This window comes from Pan paniscus, chromosome 16 (genome assembly GCF_029289425.2).
Source record: "Pan paniscus chromosome 16, NHGRI_mPanPan1-v2.0_pri, whole genome shotgun sequence".
NCBI lineage: Eukaryota > Metazoa > Chordata > Mammalia > Primates > Hominidae > Pan > Pan paniscus.
Window position 1 is genome coordinate 13,726,231 of NC_073265.2, and position 14,726 is coordinate 13,740,956.

Sequence of the window (14,726 nt, forward strand, 5' to 3'; positions counted from 1 at the left end):
GCTGCTGGCTCGGGTAGCCTGCTTTTCTTCTCTTATCTGGCCCCACCCACATCCTGCTGATTGGTCCATTTTACAGAAAGCCATTTGGTCTGTTTCACAAAGAGCTAATTGGTCAGTTTTGACAGGGTGTTGATTGGTTCATTTACAATCCCTGAGCTAGACACAAAAGTTCTCCACATCCCCACTAGATTAGCTAGATACAGTGTCGATTGGTTTATTTACAAACCCTGAGCTAGACACAGAGTGCTGATTGGTGCATTTACAAACCTTGAGCTAGATACAGAGTGCCAATTGTTGCATTCACAATCCCTTAGCTAGACATAAAGGTTCTCCAAGTCCTCACCAGATTAACTAGATACAGAGTGCTGATTGGTGCATTCACAAACCCTGAGCTAGACGCAGGGTGCTGATTGGTGTGTTTACAAACCTTGAGCTAGATACAGAGTGCTGATTGGTGTATTTACAATCACTTAGCTAGACATAAAGATTCTCCAAGTTCCCACCAGACTCAGGTGCACAGCTGGCTTCACCCAGTGGATCCTGCACCAGGGCCGCAGGTGGAGCTGCCCGCCAGTTCCGCACTATGCGACCGCACTCCTCAGCCCTTGGGCGGTAGATGGGACTAGGCACAGCTCTGGAGCAGGGAGCGCCCCTTGTCTGGGAGGCTCAGGCCGCACAGGAGCCCATGGGGGGGTTGGGGGAGGAGGCAGGCTCAGGCATGGTGGGCTGCAGGTCCCAAGCCCTGCCCTGCCGGAGGCAGCTAAGGCCCAGCAAGAAGTCAAGCACAGCAGCTGGTGGCCCAGGTGCTAAGCCCCTCACTGCCCGGGGCTTGTGGGCAGGCTGGCGGCTCTGAGTGTGGGGCCCACGGAGCCCACGCCCACCTGGAACTCGCGCTGGCCCTCAAGCACCGTGAACAGCCCCGGTTCCCGCCTGCGCCTCTCCCTCCACACCTCCCTGCAAGCTGAGGGAGCCGGCTCCGGCCTTGGCCAGCCCAGAAAGAGTCTCCCACAGTGCAGCGGTGGGCAGAAGGGCTCCTCAAGCGTGGCCAGAGTGGGCGCCAAGGCTGAGGAGGCACAGAGAGCGAGCCAGGGCTGCAAGGGCTGCCAGCACGCTGTCACCTCTCAAGATAAAATGAAATAAATGGATATGAAGTTCTCAGCACAGTGCCTAGAAAACAATAAGATCAGCAAATGTTAGCAACTATAATAATAATTATCATTAGTTGCTGCAGTAGAGAGTTTATGTAGAAAACTAGAAGGACGTAGGCTAGTAAATGGTCAGGTCCTATCAGAAAACCATCCATTATAATGTGTGATATCAAATCTACTGTATCTCAAGTATAAGTTCAAAAAATGTTCAGAAGTCAAGCTGTTTCAGGAAAGGTCAATAACACCTATCATTGGCTCATCATCATGGTCCTTCAACCAGCTCTCTCCTCATTTGGAAATTTGCTATCTGTGAGAAGAGAAGGAGTCTCCTTAATGGGAAAACATGCTTTGGATTTCCGCTTGATGGGAAGCACTGAATACTAGTGAATTTTGCTTTGTGGCAATTAAATTGAAAGGTCAAAATATACTAATTTGAATTCATTTTTAACGTGGCAGATAACTACCAAAATTGCAACTATCACTAAAGCACTTTGATGTACATATGCAACAAAGGCAGAAAACTGCTCTGAATATCTCCTAAATCAAATATGTCTCTTGTGTATCTTACAAGTAAAAATGTCGTTTTAAGGGTTTCTTTAATGTGGAAAATTTTGCTAAGAAACAAGAGATGCCCACTAGTTTGATTTGCAGTGACATCCACTTTCATCAGCTGTTATGGTTACTGATAATTCTTGGCAAGAGCGTTTAACTCATATGATGTAATATTCAGCTTTTTAGTAAAGTTATTCTTTATATGCCTTATCCCAAATCCCAGCATACACGCTCTTCAGAGGCCATGTTTTGTGTTTGTCTCCATGCCAAAAGTAGCCATAATGGACTTCAATGCACATAGACGAACGCTGGTTGAATAAATTGCACCTATAACCAAGAAGATCAAACATGCTTCCTAGTCTACAGGGTATTTTGCAAGTAATATTAGAAGAGAGACTGTGGAGTATCTGACACATTGATATAACCTCCAGTTGCTAGATGCCTAGTAACTCCATGCACGAAAAGAGTCTTTCAAGAGATTCTTTCATTAGCAGAAGTTGCACAAAATGTCCACAGGTCGCTCGAAACCCTAAATATCTATGATATTCTACCAATGCTATATTCCCAAACGTGTCTTAACGGTTCTCACCAGATTCTATTTTACTCACTTTTGAAAGGTCACCTAATTTTTTAAAGTGAGCTAATTACTGTAGTGAGTAAAATAGTCTTGAATGATTGCAGGTGGCAATACTATCCTATTACCCTTCTAAAGGCTAAGGTGACACCAATTAAATTAAGGGTGACTGATAATTCTTTTTTATTACTACACCTGTATTCATATTTATATACTTTTCATTAATGCTCCTGGAGTCAGTTAAAAGATAAAGGGCAACTAAACTCAGCTCATTAATAAAATTTAAAAGTTGGTTTCCAGACTCTATATGCTAATTACTCTCTGCCACCACGAAGGCATTTTAAAGCAGCACAGATGAGCACATAAGCAACGAAAACGGACTTTCCACAAATAAACCTTGAAAAAGAAAAAAAAAAGGCAAGATAAACAAGATCAGCAGGCCAGCAGTCTTGTCAATTCTTCACTGTCCCAGTGGTACTTTCAACTCATTAATGTTGGCTGCTGTGTTCTCAGGTGACTTGCTGGTATAAATGCCTCACTGTCTGGTAACCAAAGGGAACAGCATTTTATTGCCAGTAACCTGATAAAGAATTTTGAAAACAAGAGACACAGCAGATAATGAGCATTTTGCATGGGCCCTCTGCACTCTATAACCATTCAAATTTTCCGAGCAGAAAGACATGACCTTTTCAGTCCTTGTGCCTTCTACGCTGTGCAGTGCTAGTCGGTGCCAGGATAAAGCCAACAGAATCCTCCCAAGTGGCTCCAAGCACAGATGAGGCAATCACGATGGAAAGCACTAATCCGACTCATTTTACTTCCTCTAAACACAGGAGCGCTAACAAGTTTCCTCTACTTAAATATTGCTTTTGTGTGTATGTGTCTGTGTTTGTCTGTCATTTAAAGGTATGACCGGGTGCTACCTTGCAGCCTTTTCCTGGTAAACTCTTGGTCATTTTCAACATTTTCCTGACATTCCAGCTGAATAGTTATCATTACTTCAATTTTTAATACAATAATTTAGAGCAATCTATGATTCCAGTTTTCAAAAGGTACAACACACATAAGTACTTCCCTTAAGATGCTGATAACTAGTGAAAACACTATACTGATAATTCTCTACTAAACAGTAAAATAAAGGCTAAAATGTTATTGATGCTTTCTCATTCTGTATAGGAAGTGATTTTTCATAGCGTTATTGACTGCATTCCATCTGTTTTGCATATTGTTAATGAACCTTGTTCTCTTTAAAACAAAACAAAACACCTTTCTTTAAAAAAAAGAACTCACTTATTTCCTTGACACCAACATACACTATGACTTCCAAATTATGCCACCTCTGGGGAACAGTTTTTCATATCCTCTCAAGTACTTATTTTTTTTTTTTTTGAGATGGAGTCTCTCTCTGTTGCCCAGGCTGGAGTACAGTGGTGCAATGTTGGCTCACTGCAACCTCTGCCTCCAAGGTTCAAGTGATTCTCCTGCCTCAGCCTCTTGAGTAGCTGGGATTATAGGTGCCCGCCACCATGCTTGGCTAATTTTTTTGTATTTTTAGTAGAGACAGGGTTTCACCATGTTGGTCAGACTGGTCTCGAACTCCTGACCTGATGATCCACCTGCCTCAGCCTCCCAAAGGACTGTGATTACAGGCATGAGCCACTGCGCCCGGCCAGTAATAATTTTTCTCTGTGTGTTACTTGACATTCTCCACTTTTCTGTTCTCTTTTGTGCATTTGTATTCTATTTTATATTAGTCCATGGTTGTGGCACATATTAAAGATGTTTGTAAATTCTTGTCAAGTAAAATGAATAAACGATCTGATGCCAGTTGTTCTTAAAATTACGTTCCCTCTCAATCTCAGAGGGACTTAATACTCTTCACACTTTTTACCGACTGAATGCAGGAAAATCCCAGGTCATCCATGAAGCCTGTGATTTTGTTGGTTCCACCGTCCAAAGTGTCCCAGCTATCATTCAAGAGTGGACATAATGCTCTGCTCCCAGACCACGTCAAAGTGTCCACTCTGGGTACCCCATGACAACCTACTGGCCAGCACTGACTACCAGACCCTGTTGAAGTGTCCACTCTGGGTGCTCCACGACAACTTACTGGCCAACACTGACTACAGGGCTCTAAACTAAAGGAGAGAACTGTTGGGTGGTTATGCTTGCAATTAGACCCTCCAGGGTGTCTACTACCACTGATGGAAGCAGGGGAAAAGAAATATTATACATTCAGAGTTTGACTACTCCAAAAGAGTAGGAGTCCCCCAAACACTGGGGACTCCTACAGAAGCATCATATATGAGACATATGAAGAGTAGAAAATGTAGGAAACATTGACAAACATGTATTAAGTCACTTCAATAGAAGCCTTGGAAAAGTCTAGGAGCTCTATTAGAGATGCATGAAGAGAATACAATCAGGGGACATGGTATGACCAGAGTTGAATAAACAGCATTTCTCACTACTCTTCCTGAAAATAATACTAAAAACAGCAAGAATATATTTTAAAATACAATTTCATTTTAAGTCGAACTAGGAGTAAATAGAAATGGATCATAGACTCAAAAGTACATATAGAGACTCTAAACAGCTGAAATCAAGCAAGCCATGGAAGACCAAAGGAAGAAAAGCACAGTGATGGCTTAAAGGCACAGTGGTGGCTGATTTCAGAAAGGGCTGAAGGCCAGGGACTCTGAAATATAAAAGTTGTATTCTTTGTTTGTAATAATGGATTCAGAACCTCTATGGACCGAGGTCATCGAAGCCTTTCTGGACTGAGTTTCACTCAGAGAAGGTGATGCTCTACAAAGAGCCGATGACTTAGGTGTATGTGCAGAAGCCACTGAATTCTATGGCAGTGAAGGAGAAGACTGTTGGGTTGTTAAGCTCTTAGCCGTGTCTGCAGAAGCCACTGAATCCTATGATGGTGAAGGAGAAGACTTAGCCATATCTGCAGAAGCCACCTAATTCTATGGTGGTGAAGGAGAAGATTTAGCCATATCTGCAGAAGCCATTTAATCCTATGGTGGTGAAGGAGAAGACTGTTGGGTTGTTAAGCTCTTAGCCATATCTGCAGAAGCCACCTAATTCTATGGTGGTGAAGGAGAAGACTTAGCCGTATCTGCAGAATCCATCTAATCCTATGGTGGTGAAGGAGAAGACTTAGCCATATCTGCAGAAGCCACCTAATCCTATGAAGGTGAAGGAGAAGACTTAGCCGTATCTGCAGAAGCCACCTAATTCTATGGTGGTGAAGGAGAAGACTTAGCCATATTTGCAGAATCCATCCAATTCTACGGTGGTGAAGGAGAAGACTTAGCTGTATCTGCAGAAGCCATCTAATTTTATGGTGGTGGAGAAGATTTAGCCATATTTGCAGAATCCATCCAATTCTACGGTGGTGAAGGAGAAGACTTAGCCATATCTGCAGAAGCCTCCTAATTCTGCAGTGGTGAAGGAGAAGACTTAGCTGTATCTGCAGAAGCCATCTAATTCTATGGTGGTGAAGGAGAAGATTGTTGGGTTGCTAAGTTTGCAAGACAACTTTGCCTCCTCCTTTCTTCTTCATAGAAACTTTTCACAAATTATTGGTTCAAAACATTTCAATTAATTCAGTAATTAATAATTATTGATTTATGTAAAGACACTATAAGAAAAAACTATGGGGAAAAATGCAAACTTATCAATGGAGAAAGATCACACAACAAAAATCAATGCCAAAAGCAAGATGAAAATGTTACCCAAATATTTTGCCATGAAATGAAAACTTAATGGAGCTGTCAGATCAAAAATGGAAGACCATGAAGCAGAAATATAAGAACTCAGAGAAAGAAGTGGTGAAACGTTAGAATAAAAAAATGTGCTGACAAAAACCAGCAAACATGAAGAAAAACCAAAATCTTCATAGAAATGAAGGTGAACCTAGAAGAAGTAGAGAAATTAAAACAGACTTTAGAAAACTCAGTAAGGAACATAGAAAATATAAATAAAAATGTAAAAGTAAATACAGTAAAATTAAAGGGAAAATCTAAAAATTATTAGAAGGCAAACAGTGGCTATAGAAGATAAGCAGAGACAATCTAAAATATATCAAAAAAGGAAGGTATGGAAAGAAAAAAAAAAAAGACAGCATTGAAAGAGCATGAATCCCTTTAAGAACTGATTCAGCAAAACTTTTCCAGAATAAAATTAGGTTCCACAGAAAAGGAAACACTAAGAACACCCTAGAAAATTTTAAAGAAACATTAAGGAAAAGATCCTTTAATCAAGCCACTCCTAAAAAAGAGAATGGCTAGTCTCATATTTTTTTCCTAGCAAAATTTAATGCCAAGATACAGTGGCCCATTACCTACAAGATATTCAAAAAGTGGAATGAAAACCAAAGGTTTTATACCTAGTCAGGCTAATTTCAAAGTATACTTCAGGCAGTTTTAAATACACACAAACTCAGGGAATATTTTCCTACTTGGGAAAAGTCCCAGAGAACAAACTTTAGCCAACAAAGAGGTAACTAAGGAAAAACTATGGTGAAATATTATAATTGTGAATTGCATTGACTAAAACTAAAATAAACATGAGAACCAGGGTAATAAAATGAATATAAATGCCATATCCCCTGGAAATAAACCAATATCGAAACTAACAAAAAGTAGAAGAAGAAGGAGGAAAGAATGGAAGACATAGGGTAGATCAAGGCTGCTGCATACGATGTTTGTACAGTTTTCAACTTTGAGGGGTCTCGTTTGCTGAGACCCTGACATCATCTGCAGCTCCAGAGCTGAGAGACACGATGTGCACACACACAGGTGGGGGTCTGAGGAGGAGGACTTGGTCAACTCAGCTATAACAGCCAGGACTCAAAGTGGATCATTCAAAGCAGTAAATCAAATGTTAGAAATAGAAGTGTATGTAATAGCAAAATAACAAATACTAAATAACATGCCACGGATACTCTCATTGACCGAATTCTAGTAGTGAGAGGCCTGGAAGGGAGTAGAAAGAGAAACCACCTAGTTTTAACACAGCGGAAAATAAAGAAGTAATCACTCCTGGGTAAAAGAGGAGATCATAAAAATACTGCATAAAGCTGTCATTTTAAAAATTACCACCGAGCAAGTCCCCAAATGAAGCTACCAGAAAAAAGTTTTTCTCAAGCAAATAAATCAGATCACATGGAAAACAACTTTTAAAATTTATGAACACATAAGATGCTATCATATATGCATGAAACACCAAGCATAACTGTTATATCAATAAATATAAATGTAAATATGATATACACATATATAATTAACCATTACTGAAGGACTTAAAAAAGAATTTGATAAGATTTCCAGAGGAGAGGAGCTTGGGATACTCTTTTCCCCGCAGTGAAACAACTGTTTAACTGGTAAAAATTATAAAACACATTTAAAGTCTCTGGAAATTGACCTAAGGGCAGATGCAAATTAATAAGCATTTATTCAAGAAAATCTCCTAAATGTTGATAAAACAGTGGAAGTCTGTGTCCTCTGAGCCAGAGCTAGTTCCTATTCCCTCCTCCAGCTCCATGTCACAGGAGATCTTCTCCACATCACATGACCACACATCACATGACCAGGAACATGGGAACTCCTTTTCAGCCCCACTCCCAGTCAAAGACGTATGATTACACCCCAGGTGATCTCATCCCCAGACACCACCCCTCTAAGTAAAGGAAATTAGGATGCCATCTCACATCAAGGGGACAGATGAGATGTTTCAACAATGTTGATGTTTGGACAACTAGGAAGATATATGAAAAAATAAAGTTAGATTCATTTCCCACATCACATACAAAAATAAATTCCAAATACGACAAAAACTTTAATGTGAATAAAAATAAAACTATACAACAACATAAAATAACATTAAAGAATTTCTTTAAAACCTGGAAGTGAGGATGACCTTTTTATTTCTGAAAATCCAGAATCCATAAAGTATTAACATTTTATCACACACAAATTAAAAATTTCTACATGGCAAAAAATAATGTATTTGGATCTAAAGACATATAACAAATTGGAGGGCAGACATTTGTAATCATATCACAGATAACGAGTGAATCTCTCTGTATAGGAAGTTTTAGAAATGAAGAAGGAAAAGATAAACAACAGAAAAGGATTCAAAGATAAATAGTTCTCAGAAAAATTCAAATAATTTTTTGATAGATGTCAACCTCAGTTATAAAACGAGAAAAGCATTTAAATTACCATGAAATAACATTTTTCACCTTTAGATTGGCAAGAACTAAAATTTTTATAATATATATCATCAGTAAGGCTGTGGAGTGTAAGCTTTTACTACCTCTATCAAGGGCAATTAGTATCTATCAAAGTTGCAAATAACTGTAATATTTGACAGAGCATTCCCACTTTGGGGTTTATACAACATACTTGAACATGTGTAAAATAATGTATGCATAAGTGTACTCATCGAAGCTATTAACTATTAACAAAAGATTCAAAATAATTTTATTCTTCAATCTTGGACTAGTTAAGTAAATTATTGTCTAAGTTCAATGGAATGCTATGTCTTCATTTTAAAAATACATAAAGTCTACATATTGACTTATATGAAATATTATTTAGAGAAAAAATAAGGTTTAAAACAGTGTGTTTAATAAACTGTCCTTGCTGTAAAAAGAGAAAACATAAAGGTATACATTTATTTTTGCTTGCATATGCCAACAGAAACCCTAGAAGAACGCAAAAGAAACTAATGACATCAGTAGCCTCATGATGTGGCCATGGGGACTGAAATGGAGACAATTACGAGATTAGGAGGAAGACTTTTCAATGTATACTTTTACACTTTTTAGATATTTAGCCATGTGCATTGATTTCCTACTTCAAAACATACCCAAATTTTAAAATAAAAGATATAAAATTCAAGATAATATAGATCAAATAATCCATTCACCCTGGCCCAGTCACCACTCCTTCCTCTACAGAAATACGCACCTACAGAGAATTTTTGAAATCCTCTAGAGAAATACACACCTACAGAGAAGTTTTGCAAAAATAAAAATAAAAAAGCAAGAGGCAAAGCAGTGTTTATTACTAGCTGAGATGCTTTTGCCCCCGTAACCCCCACAGGCTGAACCACTTGGAGAAATTGTCCAGCCTTGCATAGACACAGAAATGGGCTCCTCTCTTGAAAGCAATTCTGAACCTCAGTGTTACACCGGGCCCAGAACACAAACACGGGGAAGCAGGGAGAGAAGAGGAATTAACAATGCCTCCAAAGACTGGGGTTAACCTAGGCCTTCCCAAGCTGGAGAAGTAGATGAGCACCAGGCTGCCACAGCTAGTAGGGTGCAGGCACTGGCCCCTGAAATTCTCATTCTGTTTCTCCCAAGAAATGTCTGAAGGGAGGTCAATGTCTGCTCAATGATCTTGCCCTTGCACTCAGAATAAGAAGCTTCTGATTTTTACCCCTTCGAGGCCCCACCTGTAAACAATGTAAACCAATCAGGTATCACAAAACCTGAACGCTACGCCTTATTTTGGGGAAATGAACTTTATTGCTCTTGATCTACACTCAGCTCTTGTAGACAAGTGGGAGCGTGGGAGACACAAAAGGGTAGAGAAAGAGCCCTGTGCTTACCAGGGAGGCTACTGTGGTGTTTCGGAGGCTAAGTTCAGGAGTTTATCCAGCACAGAAGGCAGGGGTTTAATGCCTCTTATCAATAAATATTTACACATATAACCTGCATGCATTGAATCTATAATGTGCATACATTTCTTGTACCTGAAAATATCTAATATTAAACCAAGGAGAAATATAATTATAGATAATATAGTACACATAGTTATAGCATACAGTTTAGATGAAGCATTTTTGCATGCTAGGGTAGACAATACACACAGTTACAACATACATCGTAGATGAAGCATTTTTGTATGCTAGGGTAAACACAAAACCTGTTTGCTATGAAGGCCCTGGCGGTCTGTACATCTAGCCAATCATTTGCATACTATTAAATAACACGTTTGCAGTAAAACTAGAAGGCAATAAAGCTGTATTCATGTGTTCTCTAACCTATTTGATCAATGCTGCCATAAGAGCTTCAGAGATTGAATATTTGTGTGGCTCTCAATTTTGCTCACAATTTACGTAAATTAGAAGTTTAAATGTAGGATAATGGTAATAATTTATGTCATCTAACAAACAACTCTCTAAAGTCTTTGGAATATAAGGTCTCTGGATAGCCAAAACTTCTAATTAATTGAGGATTACAACTTTAATCAACAATAATTTTTTTAAATAATTTAAATATTTGGGGTGAAAATCTTTTCAAACAATTTTCAAAGCCTAAAAGCTTTGAATTTGATTGATAATTTCTAAGTCAACACTATGAACACTGGGTTACATATAATAGATATAATCTATGTCATACAAACATGTACACAATAGATATGATGAGGTCTGTTAAACTATGTGGGGTTATTTGCATTGGTCTATTTTTCCACTTACTTTGTGAGTTTTTCTCTCCGTTTCCTTGCTGTCAGTGTCCTCATGTAGCAGCTTTTCTCCTTATTTCTATTTTTCTCATTTTACATCTACTACAGGCTTTGAAATTGCATACTGAAGCTTCTTTAACTAGTATGTAACCTAAGATTAGGCCTTGAAATAAGGGCGAAAGAGATCACTTTCTAGCCACATGTGTGAGATTTGAATGCAGGCCCTTGAGATGATACTTTGGCTGTATACAGGTTTGTTGCTTCCTGCTTTAGGCTACATCTAAAGAAGAGTTTTCTCTGATAAGAGTTTGGGTTAGATTCAACATAACCTTAGAAGAAATGTCTACCCTATTTTATTTATGCTTTGCTTTTTTTACAAAAAAGAAATTTTCTTAAAATGTATATAAAATCACATGATAAAATATTAAAAAAAAAAGAAAAGAAAAAAGTGAGGTCTTTGAAATGTAAGGCAAAAGGCAAGAGCAGACAGAGCCAGGTATAAGACTCATCACACAACGCAAGCCAACAACCCTCCATCTTTGCCAGAGATGAGGAACAAAGTTGGTTTTATGCTTTGTAGTCCATCCAAAAAGCTAACAAAACTCATATTGTTACTTAGTGTAAATAAAACAATCGCTTTAGTAAAGTGCAAGTTTTTCAGACAGTGAGTCCAGAAAACAATTACTTCTTACTTCCTCCTCAAGAAATCACTGTGAAATGCAAAAATAACGTTCTCGGCAATGACGTTACAAGAAACCCAAAGATGAGTTTTAATAGCATAATTCAATGAAAAATAATTCTATGGGAAAAGAAAAGATTACAGCTCACCAGAAACACAAAATTGCGTATTCCAAAGCACAACCACTGATGGTCTGTGGCTGCTCCTGGTGGCTCAATGGCACTATCTGTGACAGTGTTGGATGCACACAGGTGGTCATCTCCCAGTACAGTGTGAGTCATTCAGCACCTCAAGTCACTGAAGAGTGCCTGACAGACCCTAGGCCCTCCTAGCCCCACATCTCAGTCTTGGTTCCTCAATACATCAGCTAAGTCTTGATTTAAGCAAATGAAAACACAGCAGGGAGCTCTACTATTATTCCAAATATGATTACTCACTATAGGCTTTAGAACAAAGGAAATAGAGACAAATTAATCAAAAGAAGCAAAATATCTAGTAAAGATATTACTGTCAGTGGTTTGTGGTTAATGAGTGAGTGACCTCGATAAGGACTACTTATTGCTAAAGGCATCCTCCAATACACAGAGTGGGGAAAGTGAAAGAAAATTAAACACACAAAAACAGCACTACTCTTTTTTGCCTGTGACAGCAAGTCAAAATGTCAACACCAACTCCTTAACTTTACTTTCCATGTAAGCAAGCAGCATTAGCATTTCTCTAGAGGAAAGGACAAAAAAATAGTTCATAACAAGGTAACATTTGGAATTAAAAACACAAACTGGTGTGGTTCAACAAAGCCAGATTTTTCAGTGCAAACAATGTATCAACTGTCAGTTGAGTGAAAAGGTAACCCAGTCTCCAATGCCTAGGGGCCTGGAATTATACACTGCAAGGTATTGTGCATCAATTTCCTATGTGTCAGAGAAAGGAACAGTTTAGCCTTGACACCAAGAGGTCTGCACACACAAATACCTAAAAGTAACCTAAAAGTCTATTCATGTCCTTAGCCCACTTTTGGATGGGATTATTTGTTTGTTTCTTGCTAATTTGTTTGAGTCCATTGTAGATTCTGGATATCAGTCCTGTGAAGATTTTCTCCCACTCTGTGTGTTGTCTGTTTACTCTGCTGACTGTTCCTTTTGCTGTGCAAAAGCTCTTTAGTTTGATTAGGTCCCAGCTATTTATTTTTGTTCTTATTGCATTTGCTTATGGGTTCTTGTTCATGAAATCCTTGCCTAAGCCAATGTCTAGAAGAGTTTTTCCAATGTTGTCTTTTAGAATTTTTATAGTTTCTTGTCTTGGATTTAAGTCCTTCATCCATCTTGAGTACCACTTGTTCCCCAATAACCTATGGAAATACAAATATTAAAAAATACAAAAATACAAAATAAAAGTCACTTAGCACTCAATTGCAGTATGTCTAAACCTCTTGGAAAGATGGATGCCTTTCAACTATTAAAATTATTTTTTAACTATATATCTGAAAAGTATTATTAATAAAGATTCTTGAATGTAGCAGTTATAGTTCCAGAGAAAGAGTGCCAGGTGTACAGCTCTTAGAATGTAAGCTATTAAGATGCAGAGATTGTATCTGTGCAAATCACTCTGTTCAACACCAAAAGCATGTCAGCAAGAAGTGAAATATTTACAAATTTTTTTGATGACAATGACAAGGAATCAGGACCCTTGATTGGAAGAGATGGATATCCAAGTCAAACCAGCTATCTTAGAAAAGAAATTGGGAGCTCCCCTTACCAAATGTTGAGAAGAGCAGAAGCAGAGCTGGGCCTCAAGCTAGTGCCAACATCTGAAAAGGGGCTGTTGGGAAGAGCAGAAGCAGAACTGGGCCTCAAGCTAGTGCCAGCATCTGAGCATCTGAAAAGGGGCCAGGACTCCCTGTCTCTAAGTCTTTCATTCCCGCTTTCTTGGTATCTTGGCTTTATCTCCAAACCAAAATCCTTTTCTTCCCTAGAGGAGGAAATAGAACTCCAGTAGCTCTCTGCTAGCATCAAGCTAAGCTGAGGTGTAAAAACTCTCTTCTACTTAGTTCTGTGCATGGACAGAATCATCTGCCTACTCACAAACCAATCCTGTATTGGGGGTGTGACATTCTGATCTCCCAGGTTGGGTCATGTGCCTACCCTTAGGGTGGGAGGCAGGGATTTATGAGTTGGGTGAGGAAAGAGAAGTAGTTCCTGCAGAGGAAAGGAACATGCACTGAACTACAGAAATGGGGAGAAGCAATGAATATTAAAAGAAGTAGACTGATGTTAGGAGAAAATGGCAAAACTAGGGTAGATTCCCATATATCTCAGCAGGAGTACTAGAGAGCCCCATGTGTTAATACACAAGAATACATTTTATAGAAGATGTTATTATTATTTGTATGAAACTGGATACTCAGTTGAATTCATACATGAATGCATAATGCCATCGCTCACTACCAAAAATTTTGCAGTAGAGCTTCCCACATTTGGGGCAATTCCAGGGATCAGCATATCCCTATAATGGATCCAGAGTGGAATGGATAAGCCTTGCCCTGGGAAAACTGCCTTTAAGATCATGGTATCTGCCCTGCCAGGTAAGTATGAAACTGGATATTTCTAAGGCACATTGGAACAAACCTCATTTTTAGCCACAAGTTATGGGTATCTTGAAAAGCCCTTATTGCAAAACACATAGAAATAGCAGGTAAAATACAGTCAACATGGACTTAAATGCCTAGTTGTGCTTCCAGGAGGATAAGGAAACCCCCGGGGGAAGATGGCAAAGCAGAAAACCTGAATGGCCAATGAATGCAAAACCATGGTGGCTAGGGAAACATTTCCCAACCTCAAGAATCTAGAGACATGAATCTGAAGGCTGAGTGGGGTGGCAGAAGACAAGGCTTTAGGTCACTGCCAGGTAGAGACCTCTGCATACATTCAGAACTCATTAATCAGGAATTAAAAGCTTCTAACAAAAGTAAAGAGATAAAAAGAAGCTTGTTCATCTCATGTTCATTGCAGCATTATTCATAATAGCCAAGAGGTAAAAGCAACCTAAATATCTGTCAAGAGATGAATGGATTTTAAAAAGTGGTATATAAACAATAAATTATTATTCAGCCTTAAAAAAGAAGGAAATCCTGTCATATGTCATAACATAGATAAACCTTGGGGACACTATACTAAGTGAAATAAACCAGTCACAAAAATACAAACACAGTGCTGCATGATCCTTCTTATATGAGGTCTTTAAAGTAGTCAAACTATTAGAAACAGAGACGTAAAATGACAGATGCC

The 14,726-nt window shown here is 38.8% G+C and overlaps 1 pseudogene; it reads right to left on the reverse strand.

Moving 5' to 3' along the window:
* Positions 1-13,855: 13,855 nt before the first annotated feature.
* On the reverse strand, positions 13,856-14,031 carry LOC117978133 (U1 spliceosomal RNA; annotated as a pseudogene).
* Positions 14,032-14,726: the final 695 nt, after the last annotated feature.